The sequence below is a fragment of the Vigna unguiculata genome, chromosome 5 (genome assembly GCF_037176805.1).
Source record: "Vigna unguiculata cultivar grain cowpea cultivar isolate G323 ecotype 2 chromosome 5, ASM3717680v1, whole genome shotgun sequence".
NCBI lineage: Eukaryota > Viridiplantae > Streptophyta > Magnoliopsida > Fabales > Fabaceae > Vigna > Vigna unguiculata.
The window spans coordinates 10,013,899-10,025,298 of NC_140796.1; the positions used below are offsets into that span (position 1 = coordinate 10,013,899).

General features: G+C 27.8%; 1 pseudogene; it reads right to left on the reverse strand.

Moving 5' to 3' along the window:
- Positions 1-3,114: 3,114 nt before the first annotated feature.
- On the reverse strand, positions 3,115-3,942 carry LOC114184332 (putative CCR4-associated factor 1 homolog 11 pseudogene; annotated as a pseudogene).
- Between the last annotated feature and the right edge of the window lie 7,458 nt (positions 3,943-11,400).

Consider the following 11,400-nt stretch of genomic DNA (forward strand, 5'->3'; position numbering starts at 1 on the left):
AATTTATAAAATAGTAGTACACTATAAGAAAATATTTGAATAATAATTAATTTTAATGACAAAAACAATTAGTCACTATATAATGACCAATTTAGGTAACAAGTTATAAACTAAAAATTATTGACAACTAAAATAGTTCCAAAAAATTATAATTTCTCTCTAAATTGATAATTAAAATAATTTTTATTATGAATTGGTTTCTAAATCGGTCACTAACATTAGCTACCAAGGTTTTGACTATCAAAATAATTGGTATCTAAATTGGTCAATAATATTAGCTACTAAGGTTTTTGCTACCAAAATAATTGATCTCTACATTGATTTCTAATTAGGAAATTAGTCTCTAACATATTTATGGTTACTAAAATTGATCATTATTTAAAAATTTTCTTGTAGTGGTACTTTTACGATGACAATAATTTATATTTTTTATATTGACAACTTTAATACACATACTTTTATTTTGGATTCAGACAATAACAATCACATATTTGTTATGTTTTTAAGAATTATTGTAAAATTTTTAATATTTATATATCACGTATCGTATCCTATTATTTTTAAATTAAACTAGCGAACACACAGACGTTATTGTATCTGTGTGTTCGCATTTTTTAATTTTCAAGAAATTTAAGTTAAGATTAATAACAAATATATAATTAATTTTTAAAATAGTTGTTAAATGTAAAATTAAAAAAAAAAATATGTATAAAAAAAGTTTTTAAAATAATGATTTAAGACAAAAAAAGGTTTTTAGAATAATGGTTAAAAATAAATTATTTATAAAATAATTAATTTTTAAAATAATTAAAAGTAAAATTGGTATTATGAAATGTGGACACAAAAAGAGGAATCCTCTTTATATATTGTTTTGAAGAAGAAATCATTAAATTACAAATTTGTAATTGTGGCTCAATTAATTCTTCATTGGGAGATCAAATAATGATCCATGTTGAGGATGTGCTTGAGCTTGCTTGTAATGGATATGAATATTATTTTTTATAATGAATTAATGTATTAAACTATAACAACATCGGAGAATATATTAATTATACTCAAAAAGTTATAATTTAGTTTCAATGAGTCTCCTTAATTTTGTATATCATCCATAATTTGTTGTATTTTGAAGAACTGAAAAAAAAAGAGATTATAATCTATGTATAATGTAATATAAAAGACTGAATAAATAATTATAACTTCATTAATGTAGATAGTTTGGTGTGAACTAGGGGTGGGCATGGATCGGATAATTAATGATCCAATCCACATCCATTTTAGATCCAAATAATTAGATTAGATTTTTGACCTAAATCCATTTTTTTAGCAAAAGTAGTTTGGATTTTTTTAAAATCTAGATCCAAATATTTGTATCAAGATTTAAATCCAATCCAAATATTTGGATCAAGTTTAAAATCCAGAATCAATTTTTAATAAAAGAAATTTAAATTGAATTTCTTAAAACTTGTGTCATTAAGGCCTGAATGACTCGGATGGGATTGACGACCCGGACGGACCCGACGACCCGGACGGACCCGACGATCCGGACGACCCAAACGGGCCCGACGACCCAAACGGACCCGATGACCCGAACGGACCGGACAATCCGAACGGGTCGGACGACCCAAACGGGTCGGACGACCCGAATGAGCCCAACGACCCGGACGGGCCAGACGACCCGGACGGACCGGTCCAAATCGTCGAGCCCAATCGGGTAATCGGACACATTTGAATCGTGGGGCCCGTCTGGGTCGTCAGGTACGTCAAGGTCATCAGGCAATCCAAATATGGTTGTCGGGCCTGTCCGATCCATATAGGTCGTCGAGCAAGGCCCATCCAAGTCTGAATTTAGCATAGTTCATCTCAACTTTTAGTCTAACCTAACTAAAAATTTTAATTGAAAATTTGGATTGGATTTTTTGGATTATCCATATTTAAAATTCTTGATTTATAAAATGGATATTCAATCCATAAGATATATAAAATGTAAATTAGATTGTAATCCATATCCATTAAATGGATTTTAAATGGATTAGATTTTTAATAAAATGGATTATAAATGGAATGAATTGGAACAAAAGTGAATTGAATCAAGAAAATTAAATTTTTTGCCCACCCCTACTGTGAACAAAGTACGTTATTGTAGCAAGTATGCTGAGATTTTGAAGTATGGGATATCCTATTAATGGGTCAAAATAAAATTGAATATACACATTATTTAATGTATGTAAACAATTAAAATAATTGAGGATGTTGTGTATCCTATGCGAGAATAATTCTAGTTTTATGAGGTTTGGTTTGAAAGATAAGTTTTATCTGTAATTACTATGGAGCCCCAACCAATAAAATAAATTTGCAATCGATGGACCTAATATGGAGAATATGATCCCAATGAATAAAAACGTGGTTGTCAAAATCATTAGATAAAAGTATCATAAAACCATATGTGTAATAATGACATCATAGAAACGAATTATTTATACTACCTTATTGTCAATTGGCCTGATAGATGAGTGAATAGTCATCCTTTCATGTGTTCCATTGTTTAACAAATTCATTTTTCAACGAAAGAATGTCAATTATAAAAAGAAAAAAAAAAGTGTTGAATACTTAAATTCTTTTATTTTTTACACCCGATTTAAATACTCAATTTATTTATATTTAGATGGAGTGATTCAATGTATAAATTCTATTTTTTTAGCATGTATATATAAGTTATAATTAAATTTAATTATTAATTTGGTCTCAAATTGGAGATGACATAATTATATCATTTTAAAAAATAGAGAAACTAAATTGAATCAAAATTTTAAATAGAGGGATTAAATTGATTTTTTTTAAATTAAACTTTTTTAAACAATTAAAGGACCAAAGTAAACATTTTTAAAAAATAGAATGCCTAAATTAAATCCAAAAATAATAAGATGACCAAAATGAATCAAACCAACAAAGTACGAGACTAAATCACTAATTAAACCATATTTGAATTTTAAAAAAATATTAAATTAAAAAATAATCAAATAAAAAATACTTAAATTGTTATCAAATTTATATATTTTTCCACTTGCATGAAAATAACAAAAGCAAGAGAAGTACAAATATTATAAAACATTAGTATCATAACATCTCTAAACCATAAACAACACCTGCATATTTTTTCAAGTCATTCTGTGTGTGAAAATAGAGTTTTTTAATCTCATTAAAAACATGCAGAGTGACCAAACTGTCGGACCCTGCGTGATGACTTTTTCTTGCACTATTATCCAAACCTAGAGACTCACTAACTCTGTCTAAACAACCATGAAGGTTGGGACAGAATCTCACAAGATGTTTAACATCGTATATTTCCTGTCCAAAGAAGAATTTAACGAGTTACAGAAAGTCACCCAAGTTGGGAGGTAGAAGTGGTTGCATGTGTAGAAAACGATGGTTCAATACCTTGATCATGTAGGCAAAATCATAAGCACCGTGAAAAGTAATCCAGCGAATATGACTATTGCAGAGGAGTCCTGAGATCATCATGAGCTCAACAAATTGCACAATGTTGACTCCTAAGTTTCGATTCTTATGAAAATCCATGCCTTGACGTTGGAGGAGGGTGACAGAGTGAGGAGCATGAGGATGACACGTGACATCGAACTCACAGAAGTTGAATTCCCAAATGAAGTGATGGGAGGTTCCAAAGGTTGGAAGGTTGCCGTGATAGTCTGAAAAGGTCAATCCAACTTGGATGAGATGCATACAATCCACATTGGCTTTCATCACTGCATAGTTATTTTGTGGTTGTCGGAGTGTTGGATGCGACTGAAAGATGACACCAGGAAATTCTATGTCCATAGAGATGAAAGGAAATAACCCAATCACCCTACGAATCAACTCGAATTCTGCTTCGAGATTGTAGGACCAAACTGATCGTGTCATCACAGCATCACATGACATGGTCATCTTAGTATCTCTCTTCCTATCTCTCTTTCCAAAAGTAATAAAATAGGACTACAACTGCACACTTTTATAGTGATGGATTATACAAATAAATCATAAATTGATTAGAAAAGATAAGATAAAATTAATTTGTGCAATCTAATCTTATAATCAAACTTATTCTATAAATAACATTCTCGATATAATATATTAATAGATTTATGCTAAGAATAAATCATTTCAATTAATGATCTCATCGATATTAAATATACTTAAAATGAGATCACATTTTATTCTTTTAAAGTTTGTAAGATTTATAAAAATATAATTAGACTTCAATTTAATCTTATATCATAAATACTTTTATTTGATATTTATTTATAAATTTCATCTTTTATATATATATATATATATATATATATATATATATATATATATATATATATATATATATATATATATATATATATATATATAACGTTATGTTATTTATTTTAAAGTATAGTTCGAGTTAAATGGTGATAATTTTTTTTTTGAGATGATATATATTTAAAATCTAAAGCTTTATCTCATATTTTATACATGGTTATACTTAAATAGTAGATAACTTATCTATTTTACAAGATTATTATATTTCAATTGCATATAAGTATTTTATCTATTTTATACTCCATTTTTGTCTAGTTTGAAAATTCTTAAAATTAAAACCAAAATTTCGAGTTATATATGATAAAATAAAGAACTAAAAATAAGAGTCTCATATTTACATAATACAATTTGAACGAGAACATGCTATAATTATCAACATGTGATCTATAATCACTTGATTTTGACTATAAACTTCTTAAAAGCATAAATAAATGTCATTTCATATTTTTAAATTCAATTTTCATTACAAGCCACGTATATGTATAGACTTAGTGTATAGTAGAAACATATATAACTGATAACGATATGTGTCAACAAAATCATATAAACACTTATATATTTGTCTTCAGATATATATTTTTCTCTATTTGCATTATTTTTATAGTTTTGATAAGGGATATAGATATATTTGATTTTAAACAAATTTTATTTTTTTTGTAATTATTTTTCCATTATATATTGATTAATTCATAATTTTTTTTTTTCAGAATGATTTTAAATTCCTTCTTAATCTGATGAGGGCATTTTGATAAATAGCAACGTCAGATAATTAGTTTTATTTATTTTTTTATTTCACGTTAATTATATCTACTACCATTTTAGTTTTCTTAATTCAAAATTTCAAGTTTTACTTTTGTGCTTCTCTCTTCTTTTTTTCCATCTCACCCCAAATCAAACAGTATGTTAATCGTGTCAATCATATTTGGACAAAAATAATATCGTATATATAACATATATTAAAAATAGTAACTTTTAAATTTTAAAAAATTATGAAACAATGATTTTATTTTATAAAACTGAAATTAAAATTATTTAATTTAAACTAAAATATAACATTATTATAAGAAAATATAAAATTAGTTTTCAAACAGTAACGTTAACCAAAATTGTGGTTCTTCGTCTGTTAGTTGACTGTAAGAAAATACAAAAGTTTATTTTTTTATAAAATAATTTAAAAAATGTAAAGTTATTGTAATTTATTTTTGATAAATAAATATTATATTAAATGTAAAATTAACATATAAAATCTATTTAATTTAAAAAAGTAATATATGTTAATTAAAATAAATATTAAAGACAAATAAAATTAATATGGATAAATAAATTTATATTTATTTAAGTTAACATTAATTAAGTCAATCCTAAAAAGTTTTTAAATCTTTCTGTCGTACATTCAATTGAGGGACATCTTATAAGAGAGTTAAATAAAATGAAACTTCGTATCATTATTTATATGATTGAATATTTAAAGCACTAAAAATATTTTATATGCCTTTTTTTTTTGTCATCGAAGAATAATGTAATTTATACCATCTTGTTTTAATCTTTTATATCATATATTTAAAAAACGTTATATTTTTATAAGTTTTCACTATGAATATTTTCTTTCCTATAGGATACAAAATAAATATATATTTGTTCCATTTTTTTTCTTTCCTTAATATTAATGATGATAATTAGCTTGCAAAAATTTCATTCGATTGTTCCTTTAATTTCTCCGATTATGTTACACTTAATCTACGACCATAGTGAGACCTTCCACTTTACTTATACTAGCGAACACACATACGCAACACACATACGTATAGGATACAAACGCGTATGTGTTTGTATTTTTTAATTTTTAAGAAATTTAAGTTAAGATCAATAATAAATATATAATTTTTTAAAATATTGTTAAATGTATAATTAAAACAAAAGATATGTATAAAAAAAAGTTTTTAAAATAATAAGTTAAGATAAAAAAAAATTAGATTAACGGTTAAAAATAAATTATTTATAAAATAATTATTTTTTAAAATAATTAAGAGTAAAACTGATATTATGAAATATGGACACAAAAGAGAAATTCTCTTTATATATTGTTATAAATGTATTGACGCATTAGATATGTGTTGTATCCAATACTCATATCCTATCCGTGCATAAATAACAATTAATTGAAGAGAAAGAACTTCTTGTTATTTTCTTTCTTAAAAATGATAAAATAAATAATTGTTTCTAAAAAAAATTAATCAGACACTCCCTCAGTAATGTTAGATAATTAAACATGTTATGATGAATATTATTTTTTATACTGTTAACAGATAAAAAATATTATTAATCAGAGATTGAAAATAACGACTATAATAAAATTAATAAATTCATCACATATACATACAGTAGTTTGTAATGGACTAAAAGTATATTTTTGTTAGCTTTTTACACTATATGTAAGTACATTATATTTATCAAAATGGACCTATCTTATATTTGCTGCAATTAAGAACCAATAAGAACAACGGATCAATTTTTTTAATCTGTTAAAAGAACTTTAATAGCATTCTTTTTGACACATATTTTACCATCAATTGAAATTTATAAAAAATTATAGAGTTGGAAAGAAAATATTAGTAAAACTGAGATCTTACATTAACAACCAAGAATTTGTAAATTTGAATCGGTGAAAATTTTAAATCATTAACTGAAATATTTATACTTTGTTAATCTCAATAATAGCAAAAACATATGCCAAGAAGCCTGTTGTTAGCCGTTTATTTTTTATAAATATAAAATATCCATCGATTTATTTGTGAAAAAGCCTTACCATTATCCTTAGAAAAATCTATAATTTCTTGGACTACATATGGGCCTTAGACAGTTTTTTTTTATGGAATAATATTTCAACATCATGTGCAAGTGCAACACTTTATTTCTTATTATTGAGGTGCTATGTTATAACAATTGGGCTGGATTTCTATCCACCTCTATTCCAATAAAAGAACTTCATATGATTTTTTATCTAAAAAAATGTAGGCAAATATTATTGGAATATTCATGGTCTTAACTAGCTAGACAAGAACACTACACTCAATTTATTGTATTAGTAACGGGTTTCAAACGGACTAGTCCATCATATTTGGTTTTTTTACCATTATGGTATAATTTACACTTGATAATTACTTAAATGGGTAATTTGTTTTAAAAAAATTACCAATATGGGTAAGTTGTATCAGACTTATATGATTTCAAAAAAACAAGTCATATGTGATGAGTACGATTTTACTAAATTATACACAGCAAGTATGACTTTAGTGTGATTTTAATAAAGTCGTATGTGAGTTGTACACAACAAATACGAGACTGAATTTCATATCTAACCCCCACAAGCGACGTAAGGAATCAGGAAGACCTACTACCAATCGTATCCATAATGAAATGGACCACCCAATTTTACATAAGCAAAAAAAAAATGTACTTATTATAGAAATGAAGGTCATAATAGAAGAAATTGTCCATTCATAGATTAGTCAAATCATCACCTTATTGTAGAACTTTAAAACTAATATCATCATTTATAATATATTTTATCATTTTCCCACATAATATTTCTTTTCTTTCTCTCTAATAATATTTTTTGATAAAGATATTATATATCTCCTGCTTTTATTTATATTGATAGAGATATTATATATTTGATTCTCTTTTATTATTATCAAATATTATATTTTATTTGGTTTTTACTTTTCCCTCTATATGATGAGACATTGTACTCTATATATTGAACAAATGTTCTAATAAATCAAGAAGCAAACAATCTCTCTTTGAGTTGTTGTTCACCCAAACTTTTTTTGTGCATTTTTTTTTACCTATCCTTTTTTCTTTCTCTCATGACTTACACATATCTAACATTTTTTCCTTCTTTCTTTAATTTTTTAATAATATGTCTCCCACTATTTCTTTTATGTTATTTTAATACAACTTATTAAGTATAAAACTAAATTTATTATTTCAACTAAAAAATAAAAAATAGAAAACATTAAATTTGTAGACTTCATTTCAAAGGAGTCTTACACCACAACCACAATTTATATAAGTCATAAATGAGAATTATGACTTTCAGTCCCAAGTCGTTCAACTCCCATACAACTTTTTTTCTTTAATAAATAAAATAAAGTACTCCATTCTATTAATATTATTATCAGACTGAAGGTGTATTTGCTCTGCACGACTTAGGGTCTGTTCGTTTGTGAGGATGGCACTGTTCAAACGAATTAGAGAGCGCGGATTCTTGAATGGTGGTATGTTCCATTGAATGGATTTAAACCGATTAGGGAGAGCGGATTTAAGGGATGTGTTGGTTTTTCGATCCACCCTCTCATGAGCAGATTACAAAGTAAAGAGGGTTCTTTCCCCATTTTGCCCTCGTTTTTTGACTCCGCTCACATGCAGTACAGTGCAATATTCGTACTTTGATGAAAAGATTCCTGAAGCTACTGAAGCAAAGCAAGATTCCCGAATTTTGATTCTTCTCCACAACACAATTTAAACTGCTTCACACAACACAATTTGAACTGCTGCAAGGGTTCGCTGTTTGGTTTTGTGAGGCAGAGGTTTTGTGAAGCATCGTGAGAGGTGAGTTACCTTGGGGGTGTGGTGGTCTCTCCGGTGTTGTGTTGCGGGAGGGTTGTGAGGTGTCTTGCGGGGTGGTGGAGTGAGTGGTGTTGGAGGTGGAGTGAGTGGTGTTGGAGTGAGTGGTGATAATGCAGTGGTGGTTGGTTGTGAGGGTGGTGAGGGAGGCACCGGTGCCCTCGCAACGTGGAGTTTGTGAATGCACCGGTGTGGGCACGGTGTCGGCAGTGTTGCAGGGGCAGCCGGTGTTGGAGTGGTGAGTGGATGGCACAGGTGAAGGTGGTGAGTGAGGTGTTCTGTCACGGTGGTGGTGAGGTGTTTTGGGGTTGGGGATGGCACCGGTGACACCGGTGTGGTGTTGTGTTCAGTGGAGTGATAACCGGTGCCTTGTTTCTACAAAGGGCGACACCGGTGTCGTTGATTTTTTTTTTTTTTTCGTTTTCCTTAACTTCTTTTGACTTTTTTTTAAATTTTTTTAACTTTTTTTTACATTCATAAAAAGTTAATTTTTTTTTATTTAAAAATTTATATAATTTTAATATTTTTTTAAATTCGTATTAATTAATGATAATTATTTTTATAACATCAAATTACAAAATCATTATCTTTTTTTACACAAGGGTATTATGGTAACTTAATAAATATATCTATTTTAACATATAATTTTATCTATTACATCAATCAAATCTTTCACTAACTTTCATAAAAATTATCTCCAAATCCACTCACTTTACCCTCTAAATCCACTCAAAAAAACACAAATATCCATCCACCTAAATCTATACAAATCCATCTTCACACTCTCCCCCATATCCATCTACACAAAGAAACACACCCTTAGTAAAGTTGTACTCGTAACATACGACTTATTCTTTTGAAGTCGTACAATCTGATAGAACTTGTCTATATCGGTAATTCTCTTTTAAAATTGACATTTTAGTAATTATCAAGTATAATTATACCATAATAATAAAAGAACCGTTATATTTTGGCTTGATCCGATATTGATTCGTTAAATATGAGTCTGGTTAGGTTGACATATTACATTCAAACAAAATTAAAAATTTTAATTTGTCTCATCAAGAACAAGTTCATCAAGAACAAGTGGACGGAATAGTGTATATATTTTCAATTTTTTTTTAATTTTTAAATTTATTTTGATATATAAATATTAAAATCATATTTAATCTTATAAATTTTTTTAATAATTTATTAATGTTTTTAATAGATAAAATTGTTAGGAATCTAAGTGTGACTCTAAGTCCCACATTGACCAGAAATGAGAAAGTAGAGCACTATATAAGAATAAAGACCCATAAACCCATTGCCTTAAGGTTTTGGGTTCAGAGTGATGTCAATATCTTATGTGGTTAGGCTCAGATCTCATTGGTGTTGTTCTTTCCAGTGATACCCCTCCTTATAAACCTGACAAGTAGTATCAGAGCCTATGGTTAATACCGGCTCAGACGAGTGCAGTATGATCCTAATAAAAGTGGTTAGGCTCTGGTGTTGTGATACCCTTCCTTATAAACCTGACAAAAATAAAATAAAAATTTAAATATTTTTTTTATTTTAATCTTTAATTAAGAAAAAGTGAACCAGCAAACTTGCTTGTCTCAACTTGCCCATCTCATCTTAGATATATGCCAGTTTGACAAACTTAGCTAACCTACTTTGCCACCCTAGTAATCAAATTCTCCATTAAGACCATCAAAAATTAGTGGAACCTATTTTAACTTAAACAGTGACACCATGTTTGCATTTAATATTACATTTGCTTGTAATTCAACCATAGAGTATAGATACATAAACAAAATCGAATAATGAGACAAATATTTTCAGGAACAAGCATTCTAGTTCCATTGAACAAAAAAAAAAAACTGTCTATGTTGAAAGTTAAGTAGATGTAAAGCAAGCTTAAAGAATTTAAAGAAGGCACTGTTTACTTTGACATGGGTTGTGTAGTGTTGAAAAATGAAATTTTCTTTTCGGAACCAACAATGTGTTTTGCATGTAGAAGACTTTGAGCCTGTGATACTGTGAAAATTATCTTCTTTCCACAGTTTAACCAACAACATTATATATCCTATATCTACTTTTCTATTATTCTGGTTGTTTTTCAACCAACAAATAGTCTTTAAAAACGTTAGTTAGGTAAAGCAGACAAATGAACCTTTTTCACCATACTTGGTCTCTCTATTTTCTATCATTGGAAACAACCAAGTTAAAAGGGAGGGTTTGGCTTCTGTTCTTCCACAAATAAACTTTAATTGCTGCCACTAATCATTAATTCATTTGTTTCATCACAGCATTGATTTATGCCTTTCTTTTTAAGTAAGGAATGTGACTAATGATAATATTCTAGCACTACTTTGACTCTTTACTATGATAAGTATCATTGTTTAGAAGTGAAGTTACCACAATGCAAATAACTTACACAAT